The sequence below is a fragment of the Gigantopelta aegis genome, chromosome 3, assembly GCF_016097555.1.
Source record: "Gigantopelta aegis isolate Gae_Host chromosome 3, Gae_host_genome, whole genome shotgun sequence".
Lineage (NCBI taxonomy): Eukaryota > Metazoa > Mollusca > Gastropoda > Neomphalida > Peltospiridae > Gigantopelta > Gigantopelta aegis.
Window position 1 is genome coordinate 69,261,364 of NC_054701.1, and position 15,907 is coordinate 69,277,270.

Consider the following 15,907-nt stretch of genomic DNA (forward strand, 5'->3'; position numbering starts at 1 on the left):
ATTAATTTATTAATCATCGGCTACTGGATGACAAACATTTGATAATTTTGACATAGTGTTAGAGAGGAAACCCCCCAAACAAATTCGTTAGTAGAGGGATCTTTATTAGCACCATCCCACGGCCTTTGACATATCATTCGTGGTGCACTGGCTAGAACGAGAAATAGCCCAATGGGCTCACCGACGTTGATCGATCCTAGTCCGGCCACGGATCAGGCGAGCGCTTTACCAGTGGGCTACGTGCCGCCCATTCCTACTTATATCAATATCTAAATGTTAAGCCTGAAAATCAAAAGACGTTGGTAAATCTCGATTCATTACACTACATATCTCATTTCGCTGTGCTAATAATACACATAACTGCGGTGTTCACCCTGGCATATAGGAACGTTCGCCAATCCTTCTATATATATATATATATATATATATATATATATATATATATATATATATATATATATATATATATACATATATATGTATAATAAATAACAGAATAGTGTTCGGTTTTGAACCGTGTTAGGCCATTAAGGCAACTGATCAGTGCGGTATATGTATTTGCATGAGAATAGTCGTTGTCACTATCAAGATGGATATTTCGAGAGGGATATTTTACATTTGTATCTGACAATCACTGTGCAGGGAGGTATGTCAATTTTTTAAATTACTGAAATGTCTTCAGTGTTTTGGTGTACTGTGTTCACTGTATAGAATGGTACGGTAAACAGTATTGAACTCGCTAAGCTGCGACGTTTCGTCCACACCCATGACAGCCATCTTGCTAATTGAATCAGACATAGTGGCTGCTATTCTGGTTGCGTCGTCGAGAGTCAATGGATGCATTGCATTCAATCGATAACCCCCACCCCCAAATATCCTTCACCATGTCTTTGTTATAGGTGTTGTATGTCAGGGATCTTATATTTAAGTAAACAATTGACATTTGACAAACACAAACATGTTTATATAAATTTAGTATTATTATCAACTACGATACTAAGAATTGATGAGATGTTTTAAATTATATATATATATATATATATATATATATATATATATATATATATATATATTAGGATGCACACGAATCCTTAATTTCTCCCATAGATTGTAATTGTTGCCCACATTTCTGCAGTAAATATGGATGCCGAATATGGCAATTTTATGGAAATTATTTTGTCAAATGAAAAGATATAGCAGAAGCCACTGCAATTCCATTCCGTGATCCGTCTGTTTAAACAGGAATGTAATCATGGTCTCTTTCTTGGATTTCCATGAATTTTTTTTTATAAATAACTGTATCTGTGCGATCTTTCTTCAGACGCACACGATCAAATACAATTCTGGGTGGTTTGATACACCAATGTGGCAAAACAAAATAAGAAGGCGTTTCCAAATGTCACTTAAATCAATGTTGGAAACTGCATAATGCGAAGACCACCCAACAGCCGATGTATATTTTGTGCTGGGGTGTCGTTGAACATTCATCCAGTCATTCATTCAATGTTGTTAGCATACTGCAGAGAAATCTTTGCACGTCTAGGACCCAAACTAGGTTCATGTCAATCAACATACAAGCTCTCCACAGATGTTATAAAAGCACCAAGACAAAGCCTATGACCTGGTTGTGTATAGGGTCTAGCATCTGCAAGTACGACTTGCGTCCTGACCCATACACAATGTATAGCAGAATGTGTATAATATATTATAGTTTTTATAAACAACAGTTAGGTTTTAACATTTTTATTGTCATAAAATATTATAAACATAACAAACACTAAAATTAGGTTTTTAACACTTTTATTGTCATAAAATAGTATAAACTAATTCTAAATACAAGTCTAAATATAATTCAAACTCATTATCCAAGCTTTATGTTTTAACTGGTTTATTCTTCTGTTTCTTCTCAGTCTGGCTATAATAGCTTGTCTTTCTATTGTTTCTGCATTACTGATAGAAGCTGAGTGTGTCTCAATCTGCAGGTGTCTTTTCTACTTACTGGTTGTTCCAGCTTGGCTTTTGATAAAAGAGTCTTTATTTTATGTGAAACACCCAAACTGCTTCATTCTGCTGCTGTTTGTGATCTTGAGTTTTCTTGGAAGTTGTTGCACAGTATTTTCAAAGTTTTACACCAGGCTAACCTTTGTCCCAAAGATAAGGTATGGACTCAATTATATATTAGGTTATGTGTATTTATTATGTATGTATGTTATTTATAATATACTAATATTACAAAAGAGTGTATGAACTTGAATATGTATCAAATGATGTGTATTTATGTTATTGGGGTGATATACGCACATCATGTTATGTTGTGTTAGTAATATTGTATTAAAATATGAACTGAATGTTATGTTGCATTTATATAACCATGTATAATACTAGTAAATATGTCATTCTATAATTGTAGATTGGTGAAATTTACTGTATGAGATATATTGTGATATTGTATTATTTTAAGCAGTTAAACTGTATATGTGAATATGTAAATATATGAATACTTAGCAGAAGTACATATAAATTATATATATATAATGAGTATTAATATCGTATATGTACTTAAGAATATATTTGTTTTATTTATAGGGTTTTAAAATAGTCTGGAATAAACGTCTTCGAACCTCATCAGACTTGTTGTATTGAACACAAGATAAACAAATACAACCTGTGTTACAAATGCATCCATAGTCAAGTTTAGACCTAACTAAGTATCGGAGCGTAACGTTTTGGTCTGCTCCCCATTCAGTCTTGCCAATACATATACTGAGTCAAATTAAAAACTTCACAATCGAAAATTTGAATAAAGTCAGTGAGTGTTGAAAGCAGGTATTTTTTCAGGAATAAATATTGTAATGGCAATGTCGACACTCCATTTGAAGCCCATCACAGCCCACTGGACCCGATCCATAGCACGTGCACAGCACCACTGAGGCAAAAGTGGTTTTGCACGTACCTACAATAGCACACGAATTTTTCATCATGACTTGATCACAGTATTCTGATACAACGAGACCCCCCCCCCCCCCCCCCCCCCCCACACACACACACACATTAAAACGATATTTGTTACGACCCGTTTCGCCTCCAAAATGTGCGGCGTGAACGTGCCGTCGGCATGTTGCACGCGGGAACGTCAGTAGCTGCAAGGGCGTTGGGTTGCAGTGGACCGGCAATTTATGATCTGCCGACACGTGTACAACAAACAGGCACCACAGCTGATCGCCCCCGACCGGGTAGACCACGTGTGACGTCACAGACAGATGGCATCCATATTGTATCATGTCACCTCCGCAACCGTTTCATGGCAGCTACAGGTTGTAATGTACCATTCATGTGATTCCCAGGTCAGAGTTCGAAGTGCACTATGGCTGTGATTGGTGGATATATGTGACACTGGTTATTTGTGCAAATACTTTGACAACTGCCCCATCAGTTCCACATGTTTTATTACCCAACAAGTATTACACTAGTGACATTTTGTACTTGTCAGTAACTGGAGTGCCAATAAACATTTCTACTGGCATTTTGTGCGGATCAGAGGGTGGGTACTGTAAACGTCCTGTAAGTGCTTAAAACGATACGTGACAGCAGAGTTTCTTCGAATAATTATCAATGTGAAGTATCACACTGTCAGTGTATATACTGGCCCGGTGGTTTGAAACGTTGCTTCTGTTACTTTTATTAAGAAATGTTTTTATGGTCGTCAATAGGAATTTATTTGCTCTAATGAAACCTACAGCAATCAGTAATAGTTGTATTAACTCTTGTTAAGAACGAGAAACACGTAAAGGGATGATGCTCGAAATGACCCTTCTTCTTTTGTGACTGGAATACAAAACAAGCTGTTGACAGTATCAAAATGTTTACATTTTTAGTCTGTAAATATTGTAGTGTACTTTTTGTATACACGTATTATTCAGAAGTCTCAAAGACTTCAGATAAAAAAAAAAAACCAAAACCCAACCCAACAACATTAATTTTGTTTTGAATTAAGTTTTTGTCACAAATGGCTAATGTTTCAGTTTTTCGTGTTGTGATTTTGTCATGAGATTTATTGTTATATACAGTCGCTCACCATTGAAGCTAGGCTGCATAACATTGTTCTTCATCGAGTCAAAGGCAGTATCCAATGAAACTGCATGTGCAGTACAGATGTTCTCAGCAAATGCATTTAATCGACATTGAATGAGGCTTACTACCAGTACTATGGAATATAGTCATAATCCCTTTAAACATTTATCTTTGAAAACTCTTTATGATAACACATTGATGTTCTGCTGTATCATTTTAGCAGCAGAATTTAGCCTTACCCTTGTTGTGACCGCTAGAGTCCGGGCATCTTTGTTCACTTTAACTTAGTGGTTTTTAGGAATGCATCCACAAATACTGTTGTCATACATCTGATAAAAAATGCTTCCAATCTGAGAGGCTTCAAACATATCAGGGTGCTCAATTGGAAGATAGGTTTTGTGCTTAATAAGTTGGTGGGTATGTGCCATCATGCAGCTTGTCAAAGCAGAGCACTGTGGAATCACTAACTTAATAGCCCTAAAGTGCAATTCCCACATAAAATGGTCGTATAAGGCTACACAATGCATCTATGTAACTGTGAGGCATCACAAATGCTGAAAACGTTTAATATCTGTGTGACAGACATTTGAATAAATCTTTCTTGAGATTGTTTAACTCTGCTAAAACTTGGCAAACTGCTAGGCTGTCAAATTTCATTTGGTACAAGTCTTTAACCATGCTGGGGTTTTTTCTTTGGTTGGCTTTTTGCCCAAATAGTAAACTGACCAATCTAATCTCATAATACTTTTAGAGCTTCATGATATACTTGTACATGGTTGTATATCTTTACGCCAAGGACTCAACTATATATATCCCTATACCTATGTACAAGCCTTGAAATCGCCATCATATGATGCCTATAACATTAAGAATGATTCCACTCTAAGATAATAATGACATAGCCGTCTTTATGTCTTTGCAAACTGTTTGGTTCATCAGTTACAGCAATGGTTTGTAAAGGTAGTTTTATTCTAAGATACTCTGGTTCTGGTTCGCAATTTGAAATACAATCGTCAGCTGGGAACAAGATGCATTGATAGTAGACAGGTATCTTTGATATGGTTCATTTTGAAATCTCTGGTACTCATATCGAATTCAGTCCAACTTTGGATTTTCCATTCATCTGTGTTTGTCTGCCTTGCTAGCCTCCAAATGAGGTTATTTGTTTTCAAGCAATTTTAACTAAATGTTTGGAATTTTGTTTTATCATCGGTACGATCTATTACCAGTGACTATGGTCCAACACATGCACCAGAAACATAAAATTTCAAAAATTTGTTCCACCAGTGAGAGCCACCTCCAGTCTATCAATGTTGTTCCAAGATAGATTCGTCTGTATTAGGCTAAATGGTGGTTGAAAAATATTGAAGTGCTAACTCGTGGTAGCCTCTAGTTTCAGGAGACATATAGCTCTATCATTTGTCTTCAGCAAGGGGTATGACACACCCTGTCATGTTATTTTCAATGTCTGGATTAGTTCAAAATAATTATGAAGGTAGAAATGCATTAGTATTAGATTTTAGGAAACGTATACAGCTGAATCACTTACTAGTGTATTAATGCAATTAATAAATAGGTTAACTTGAATATAATAAAAATGTTTTGTTTTGATCTTTTAAGTTGTGGATTCAACAGTATGCCTAATTGTGTGTGGCCATGTTATATGTTGGTATCTTCCATGGACTCTGTACAAAGATACAATTTTAAACAATAATACAGTAATCATGGTTATATTACAACGATAACAATAAATACATGATCAATGTGTTGGTTTAAATCAATAACGTAGATTTTAATTGGTTTTAGTCTAATGAGAGATTATTTTTAATGGCATCTCACCAACATATAACGTCAAATTCACTTTACATGCAGGACCTAAGTAGTATTTAGCAGCCTAATATAGATTTGTGCGCAATAAAATCCCTAAAATAGAACATTCGAGGATGTCAACCTGAACTTCAAGTGAAAGTACTATTGAGAAATGGTGGAAATTGCGCTACATACTAAGTAATGTAAAAATAAAAGTGTTACTTGAGACCCTAACCCTCTAGGGATGACATGATTGCTTCTATTTCTGAAATTCATATTCCACTAACTTGCTCTTTTTCTTATTTTTGCCTTGCCCATCCTAATAAATATTTTATAATGTGTTTTATTTAGTCACAATTCCATTGAAATATTGCTGTTCAGGAAATAGGGGTAGGGTTATAAAATATGTAATTACACAGCAAACCCTACAACAAAACCTTATTTATAGGATGTAAATAACTGGATGTCCAAACGAGCTTCTATTATAATTAGAACATTTCAAGAGAATATTTGATTTGATGAGCCTAAACTTTATGTTAAATTTCTATTGAAAAATAAAACTGTGAATTGTTTTATTTTGTAACGTTACAGAAAAAAAGTTATATATCCTGTAAAGATTTCAATACTAGTAATATACCTGAATTCTCCAATCCAATCTCTCTCGAGTTTTGTTTTCCTAAATGCCCTGAGAAATATTTTACAATGCTTTTAATATGGTCGCCCTTTAACAATTCTGTAAAAATATAACTGTTGAGGAAATAGGGGTAGGGTTATTCAATGTGTAATTACACAGGAAATCCTGCATAAAAACTCCATTTATATGACGTAAATAATAACTGAATGTCCATATGAGCTTCTGTTATAATTAGAACGTTTAAAGAGAATATTTGAGGTGCTGAGCTTAAACTTTATGTTACATTTCTACTGAAAAATATAACTGTGTGAATTGTATTTTGTAATGTTACAAAAACGTGTTATATGAGACCCTAATCTTCGAATGATTTCACTATTGGTAATATATCGGAATTCCCCTATCAGTTATCTCCCAATCCTCCAAAGTTTGTATTCTTAAATGTCCTGACAAATATTTGACATTGCTTTTAATATAGTCACCCTTTAGCAAATCTGTAAAAACATAACTGTCTTAAAAATGGGGGTAAGGTCACAAAACGGGTAGATACACGCAGAAAGCTGTGAGTCCTGCAATGCTATCATAAATGTTCCATTCCTAGGGATGTAGGCCTTGACAAAAATCACTGAGCATTCGTCCCCTCAGATGGTACCGACCGTCCCCTCTGGATATGGATTATAATTTCTTTCTCTTGCAATTAAAATCGTGGGTTTTGCCATATACTGGAATATTACGGTTACATGCTACACTGATTAAATTTCATTTCAGGCTTAAATTCTCATGATGGGACTTTCTAAACCAAGGGTAACGCTGTGTAGCATAAAGTGGCCCTGCCTTCTGTGTGTCAAGAGCTTGCCACTTTGTGTTGAAGCACTTCGTCATCATCACATTCATTGCATGTTACCTGTAGAGGACCATATACATACTAATGACTCAGCAATTCCACATTGTATAAGTGGGTGCAAAGAGGGGTACAGCGGATCATACTGCAGCGTGACATGTCCTAAGAACTGCATAAGGTGTGATCGAAAGAAGCGGTATTGCGACGTCTGCCGCGATGGATATTTCGATGGCAACTGTACGTCGATGTGTCTTCACTGTGAAAAGTGTAATTCTACAGGTGATTGTATAAATCGAACTGAGCAGTCAACGACACCACCCACTGATTTCAGTAAGTATATATTCGCATAGTGTAATGTAAATTTATAATTTTGAAAAAGTTAGTTTCGAGTTTAGAATGCATACAATGCATATATGAACGTATTACCATGAAATGGGCAATAATACATACGAAACGTTCCTCCGCTCAAAATATGACAAGTTCAGGGCCCATATTTTCGAAGCCATCTTAGCCACGATATGTCGTACATCTGTCGTAAGTGACTGCGGCAAATGTCGTAGCGTATTTTCGAAATTGTCTTAACTCCAAAATATCGTAAATACATCGTAGATCCTACGACAGGTTCCTACCAATATGGCGCCTTACTTCTTATTTCATGATAATGACGAAGATACATCTCCACAGGTTTGTAAACTCAAGTATTTTGCCGTCAAAACTAAAAAACAGTGTATTGCAACCGTGACCTTTGATTGTTACGCTACCTGTTTCAGAAAAATTACCAAGCGATATAATGGGGCCTGAGCAGGGGTTGTTGAAGAAGGCACAGGATAAGCACCTAAATAATGTATCGGAAAGCCCAAATAAAAGAAATATTACTGAAGTTAACCCAATTGACAAATTTTCACTATACAGTAATAAAAAATGGACATTCATGAAACCTTTCCAAAATTAATATTTGAAATGTCTTACTAGTACATAAACAATGTAAAGATATATTTTTTAAATATAAAAATAAAATATTATTTTATTAAAATTAATAATATTTATACTGCATTATTAAGATAGTAAAATATGATGTGTGACAACCTTAGGGCCATTCAAATATTACGTAACGCTTGAGGGGGTGGGTGGATATATGTACAAACGTTATGTAGCGTTACGTAACGCACTTTTTTATTTTAAAAATATTTTGTTTGTTTTTTAACGTTGTTTTTGTTTACCTTCTCATAAACACTGTCACGGCAACAGTGTTTAACGTAGGTAGTTAGAGCCTCTATTAGAAATTCGCGAGAATAAAGAATGATACAGGTGAAAATTAAGTTGATAAAATTGCGTTTTGTTATAACTGACCATGTTTTAAATATAGGAAATGAATCTAGCGAGCTGCCACACACCCTGATTGTTTTTGTTTTCTTTCATGGAATTTTTTTAATTTTTGTTTTAAAGCTGCAATCTCGCCTCACGTTAATTATCATAATTTCATTTAAACATACAAACACACCTGCAGTTTTAATGAATTGTGTGTAACAATAACACCGTATTAATAGATAATAGAAACATTATGTTTATAGTGCGTCCCACGGGGAACGCATTTTTTTCATACTATGGAATTTACAAGTTATTTATTTCTGAGCCGCTTGTTTTCTAAATTACTCACAAAAATAGTATATTTTAGTTATTTCCAAAAAACGTTTATTTTTATTTTTACGTCAAACCAAACTTAAATTATTTACAAAAACAACAAAACAACATTTTTGTAGGATGGAACGGACTATATTTAATATTCCGATCAGAACAGTCCCCTTCCCCACATGCTATATTATGTTTGTTTTGGGGGTTTTCAGTGTATTTCTGGGGACGCATGCCCCGACCGCTCCCCTAAAAACACCACTAGCCAGTCTAGACTTCCTCTACACAATTTCCTGCACATGCGCCTGTTTGACTAAATATTTCGTTTGCTGTAAATAGATTAGGCCTATATACATTGCATTATAAAGTGTAAATTTTGCTGTAATAACAGCCAAATATATAGTTTAACCTAAAAACATCTACCTATATTTTGTTTACATCAAAATATGTGTAAACATATTTATGTTAGTCTTGCATGCCGATTATTTAAGGTTAAATGTTGAAATAAAGACATTGTTCTGTACATGGGCATAAGCGTAAGTGGCAGGCAAAAAGAAAACCTGATATTTTAAAAATACCCCCTCAACAATTTTAACCCCCCCCCCCCAAAAAAAAGAAAAAAAAAAAAAAAAAAAAAGAAAGAAGAAAACCCCAGTAACAACAAATCTGCCCCCAAATAAAGAGAGAGAGAGAGAGAGAGAGAGAGAGAGAGAGAGAGAGAGAGAGAGAGAGAGAGAGAGAGAGAGAGAGAGAGAGAGAGAGATTTTAGTGGCGCAGGAAGGTGCCAAAAAGTGTGGGGAGGGGGTCACACTTTTATATTTACACACTTTTACACTATTATAATGCAAACTATCTGAAAAGTGGGGGGCACTTGCCCCCCTGCTTCCTACGCCAGTGAATATATATATACACACACATACTATTTAATATATATATATATATATATATATATATATATATATATATATATATATATATACCATGGAATGCTTAATGGTTGTGCATAATAATAATTGCAGGTAAATAGTCGATCGTAACTAGTAAATTCGTTACACTATGTCCGTCTGACAATGACACTGGACTCGCTGTTCCGATTTGTTTGCGAGTAAGACAGTAGAAAACCTTATCGTTAGGCGAGGAAGTGAATTTCTGTATCGTTAGTTTTATTATTAACTACTGCATAGGTCGTAGTTAATAATGTAGCTAGCGGTACTGAAAATCGCAGATAGTCATTTAGTCAAATTAATGTACACTTCCATTCGTACACAGTGATATATACACAAACACATGCATATTACTTGCAAATATCAAACCTTTATTAAGGTACCGTGTTAACGAGTCAATCATCAATGAGCCATTTTTCTTGGTCCCCTCCTCCCTCCCTCCCCAAAACGTGTTCGTAAGTATTTTTGTTGAGCACAAAACATATTGTACATTTTCTTTCCTGTAAAAGAAGGAGATTGCACACAATCTGACAAACAATAGAAAACTTTATTAACGTAAAAAAAATAACTAGTCGACAATTACTCCACAATTCAGTAGTAACAAAGGGCCTTTGTTGCAAGCGACTGGAGCGTAACGCGCCGGAGATAATTTAGTGGCTAACTGGGGCCACTTAGCGCGATGAAAATCAAGGGTAGATAAATATGTTTCTAATAGAGGCTATAGCTATAGTTCTTCCCACAGGGAACGCCTTGTTCATATTATGAAATTTACTACAAATTATTTATTTCTAAGCGATTGTTTTCTAAACTGCACACAAAAATAGTAAAAATAATATATATATATTTCCCAAAACACTTACTTTTTTTGTTAAAAGGACATTCCTGAGTTTGTTGCAATTTTTAAGATGTTATCGACTAACAGAGACTTTTTAACAATTGTAATTACGTATCAAATACATGTTTCTGTATAAAATATTAGTGGCTGTATATTAAACACGTATCTGATCGTTTAAATATTTGTACCAGGTTACGTTTCATTTTATTTCCTAAAATACTTTTTTTCCGTACGTACGAAATTATTTGAAGACAAAATCCAGTTAAGGCTTCTTACAAATATTAAGACGACCAGAAACACATCGAATATACAGACACTGATATTCTAAAAAAAAAATTAATTTAATATGCAAGTTTCGTAGAAATATTTTATCAGTCAGAAACATAAGTAAACCCATATTGGGGGGGGGGGGGGGGGGGGGGGCACACTATGAATGTATGATTTTATAAAAATTTAATAGTTGAAAAAAAGGTTTGATTGGGGGTTGCATGACCCCGTGCACCCCCACCCACCACCCACCCCCTCTACGCCACTGATCAACGCTTTCCCAGATCGCAAAACAAACAAAATCAAATACAGTCAGTTTATTCATAAACAGCACCTTAAAATTATATTACACCCATAGTACCGGTATGTTTTGTTTGGAAATGGGGGAGGTCTCCAAGCTTTCAATATATATATTTTTTAATTGTGGGGTGTATGGTTTAGCGTTACATGGGGAGGGAGGGTGTCTCATTTTGGCACAAATATTTGAACGGCCCCTTAGGCTGTATCCATTTTCCTTCTTGGATTTGTGATTTTGTGTTATTAAAGTATAAATTTAAAGTTTGTTTTGTTTAACGATACCACTAGAGCACATTGATTTATTAATCATCGGCTATTGGATGGCAAACATCAAGTTTGGTAATTTCGACATATAGTCTTAATGAGAAAACCCGCTACATTTTTCCATTAGTAGCAAGGGATATTTTATATGCACCACCCATAGACAGGATAACACATGCTACTGCCTTTAATATACCAGTCGTGGTCTCCTGGCTGGGACGAGAAATAGCCCAATGTACCCACCGATGGAGATCGATCCCAGACCGACCGCGTATTAAGCGGACGCTTTACCACTGGTCTAAAATATTCATAATCAAATAATTTTTAAAACTGATTTATGTGTGTATATATAGTACTTTGTATTTTGGGACTAATGTAGCCTAATCACTGTTAACCAGCCAAAAAGAAGAGAAAAGCAATGTTTTAACTTCTTCCCCACATCCGATATTAAATTTTCCACTTCATGGAACGTTAGTTTCCCTTACGGGGCCTCTTTGTCGGTGGTTCGGACGCTTGCATAGTATCCATTCTGGAAAGTCAGCTGTACCGAGATGACTTCACCGAGAAATACAATCTAATTATTCTAAAATGTTTTCGTAATAAAATATAAACATATTTAGTCTTATCTCTTGTACAAATCTTAACATTACAAACTGTCGACACTGCACATGCTTTCTCAGCCATGCTCGTCTGTCCCGTAAATAGTACAATGCAAGCACATGTTTTTAAACAAAAACCTTAATTTATAAAAGTGTGCCCATAGCTTCAAATTTCTCGACCTGTCATCGAGTCCAAGCCATTTTTTATAATCTAATAATGCACGAGGTGACGGGTGTAACGTCACACATTATGCATATTCATAACGACCAAAAGAAGCTACTAAACTACGTATCCAACTGTAACAGCTACTAATGGAAAAATGTATCGGGTTTCCTTTGAAGAAAGTGTTCAATATCAATGATTACTTCATCAATACGCTATAGTGGTGTCGTTAGACAAACAAAAAACGACCTCCAACTGTTTACTCCGTTTGTTGAATGATGGTTCAATAAAAAAAATCGTTCCCGAAAACTCAATGTTTTGTTTGCTGAAAATATGACCATGCTCAGGCCCGTAGTAACGATATGTGAAGTGTGTACGTTTGGGATACACGCTATAGTAGAGTACAACAAAGTGAATGTTTTAGACAACAAGTAGGGGGCACAGACACACACCCCACCCACACACACTATTCCCGATTGTACACTCCATCCGTCTGATTCATACGAGCATGCTACTCACGAACTTTACTACACATGAGTAAAGGAAAGTTTGTTTTGTTTAACGACACCACTAGACCACATTAATTTATTAATGACCTGCAATTGGATGTCAAACATTTAGTAATTTTGACATTATAATCTTAGAAAGGAAACGGGTGCATGTACAGGGAAAGCATATTGGGGGTCGAAAAACACATTAAATCTATTTTCTGAGGAAGATGACCCCATATAAACTTCGTTCAACAGTCTATGACCCTGACCCCGTTAAAATCCCTGCACACGCGCTACTACATGTTTTAGCAAGGGATCGTTTATACGCACCATCCCACAGACAGGCTATGACATACTATGGCCTTTTATATACCAGTCCAGGGTTTCTGCCAGAGGATAAAACGCGTATGGCGCCATACCCAATTTGTTTGCAATTATTTTTTTCTTATAGGTTAACCTTTTGACAAAATTAATCACTTATCAGTACTGTATGATTTTCTTAACCCTAATCCTAAACTTAACCCATTTTCTTTCTGGTTGAGCCCTTGTCGTTAAACATTCATTCATTCATTCATTCTGAGGGAGCCCACCCCTGTTTACAGTGGTTGCATTCAATTCCATAGCGCCATACCCCCAAAAAGAATTTCTGGCAGAAACACTGCAGTCATTTTGGAATCGATCCTAGACCGACCGCGCAATTAAAAAACCTCATCTTTTTAGGTCTAAGTAATCAATAAAAATAACATATTTTATGGTCTTGATAAATGTTAATGTTACGTAAATCGAAAACACCGCCCTCTTCATCTCCCCCTCGAGCGTTACGTAATTGTTGACATCCTCTTATATGTAACCTTTATGCCAGCCGCTGGCCACTGTCAAAATTTCAAGGCAAATCCGCCACCGACCCCTGGATATAAATATGTTTTGAAGATATAAGACGACCCCGCAATCAAGACAGTTAATTTGTTTTCTTCAAAATCACGTGAGAAATTCATTCATTTCATTTCTCAAATAAAATATAACTTGTATTGTGTGTACCAAACAATCAAATGGACACTGGTGTGGGACTTAATGCAGGTTGTTAAAAATATCGAATAAATAACGCAACGGTAAGGTTTTGAAGCCGAGATTGACCGACGGTACACGTTGATATTTTGTTGGGGGGGGGGGGGGGGGTGGGTGGGGTTGACTTGCCCGTCGGTATTTTCAGTCGCCAGGGGCGATAGGACGACCGTTAAGATCGAACCCTGTTTTTACCAAATGCTTCTTGTACATTTATGAAAATGTTGTTAAGTAATGCTGAACAGCCAATAGGTATTCAGTTAAAGGGACATTCCTGAGTTTCCTGCAATTTTTAAGATGTTATCGACTAACAGATACTTTTTAACGATTGTAATTAATTATCAAATATATTTTTCTGCACAAAATATTAGTGGCTGTATATTAAACGTGTTTCTGATCATTCTAATATTTGTACTAAGTTACATTTTATTTTATTTCCTAAAATATGTTTTTTTCGTACGTACGAAATTATTTGAAGACAAAATCCAGTTTGGGCTTATTATAAATATTAAGACGACCAGAAACACATTGAATATACAGACACTGATATTCTAAACAAGAAAATATATTTAATATGTAAGTTTAATCGTAGAAATATTTTATTAGTCTGAAACATCTTACAATGCAGCAAACTCAGGAATGTCCCTTTAATCTAAATATGAGATTGTGGAGGAGGCCATTCAGTAATAAATCTTTAATATGATTAGCAGATAAACCAAAAGTCACACTGTTTCTAAAATCATATTTATCTAGTCTCTGCAGGCATGTCTATTATTTTATGCCACTGAATCTTGTACCCTAGCCATCATTTTAATTATATTTAGTTCTTCAGGAAAGAACTCTCTTTTTTGCGGAATTTGACTTTATGTTTGACCAGAAATTAGAGATGCAAGGAAAAACACTAAACGTTGTTTGTCCAGGTTGTATGTATGGACTGTTTAGGTCAATCTAATTAAAATTAGCTCCACTATTCCATGTGGATCTAACAGCAGCCCGTTGGAGCTCATGCCCAGGTGACCTTTCATTCGACCAATCAAAACCTTACTTGAAAAATCATGCCAGTGATTTGAAAAGAATTTGAAAACATTCGGGATTATGCCGAGGGTATACGAAACGATTCGGGTGAATTACGAAGTATGCCGGAAACTAATTGCAATATAAAATTTTATATAAAATTAGTTTAAAATCTGTTTAAAATCTGTTTATTAGTATACAATCCAGAGTTTATTACTGCACTTTCGCCCCTGTTTTTTCAATGTTGAAATTGATCAACAAGTTCGCCTATTGCATAAATAGTCTCGCCCGATATTTTTAGAATTTGTATGCTCCCGAATAGCGCTATATAAGGCGAAGTGTAATTGGTCGATATTTAAATTGTTATTTATAGATGAAATGTCACCTGGACATGGGAGTCCACGTAATGCTGTTAGATCTACTGGTAGACCCCGTAGAGCTAATTTTAATCAGATTGTGTTTAGGTATAACTGTCAGTTTGCAACCTTTCCAGTGAAATTGCCCTCATGTTTTTTTTCTTATTATGGTTTCAGATGGTACAAACAAGTCATCGATGCCTCCGTACATCATTGGCCTCATTGTAATCTTTCCCCTTTTAACGGGACCACCACTAGCATACTTCGCATACAGATATGTACAAGCGTATGTACTTCATGTTTTTTTGTGTGCTTTTTTCGTTCGTTTTATTTATATGTTCTTAAATTTGTGCTTATTTTTACTACTCTTATCCCAACACTTTTTGTATTTTGTGTGTCTTGGAAACAATTGTAGTCGATAGACTTAGAGTTCTAAGCCGCATGAAGTATTGATCTCGACAACACTCGAAATAAATTTAGTAGACGACTGCTTCTGCTACAGTACAATAATTTCCATGCGATTGCCCTATTCAGCATTAACCTTTACTTCTGAAAGTCTCTGTTAGTAATTTTAAAATGGCTGCCATGTTCAGACAACATTTTAAAGGGATATTCCTGAGTTTGCTGCAATTTTTAA

The 15,907-nt window shown here is 35.4% G+C and overlaps 1 long non-coding RNA gene across 1 annotated transcript; it reads left to right on the top strand.

Annotated features, from left to right (window-relative positions):
- The first annotated feature begins 570 nt into the window (after nt 1-570).
- On the top strand, nt 571-15,557 carry LOC121367278. The gene is made up of 3 exons (XR_005957354.1): nt 571-646; nt 7,280-7,682; nt 15,448-15,557. It is a non-coding gene; the product is annotated as an uncharacterized LOC121367278 (long non-coding RNA).
- The last annotated feature ends 350 nt before the right edge of the window (nt 15,558-15,907 follow it).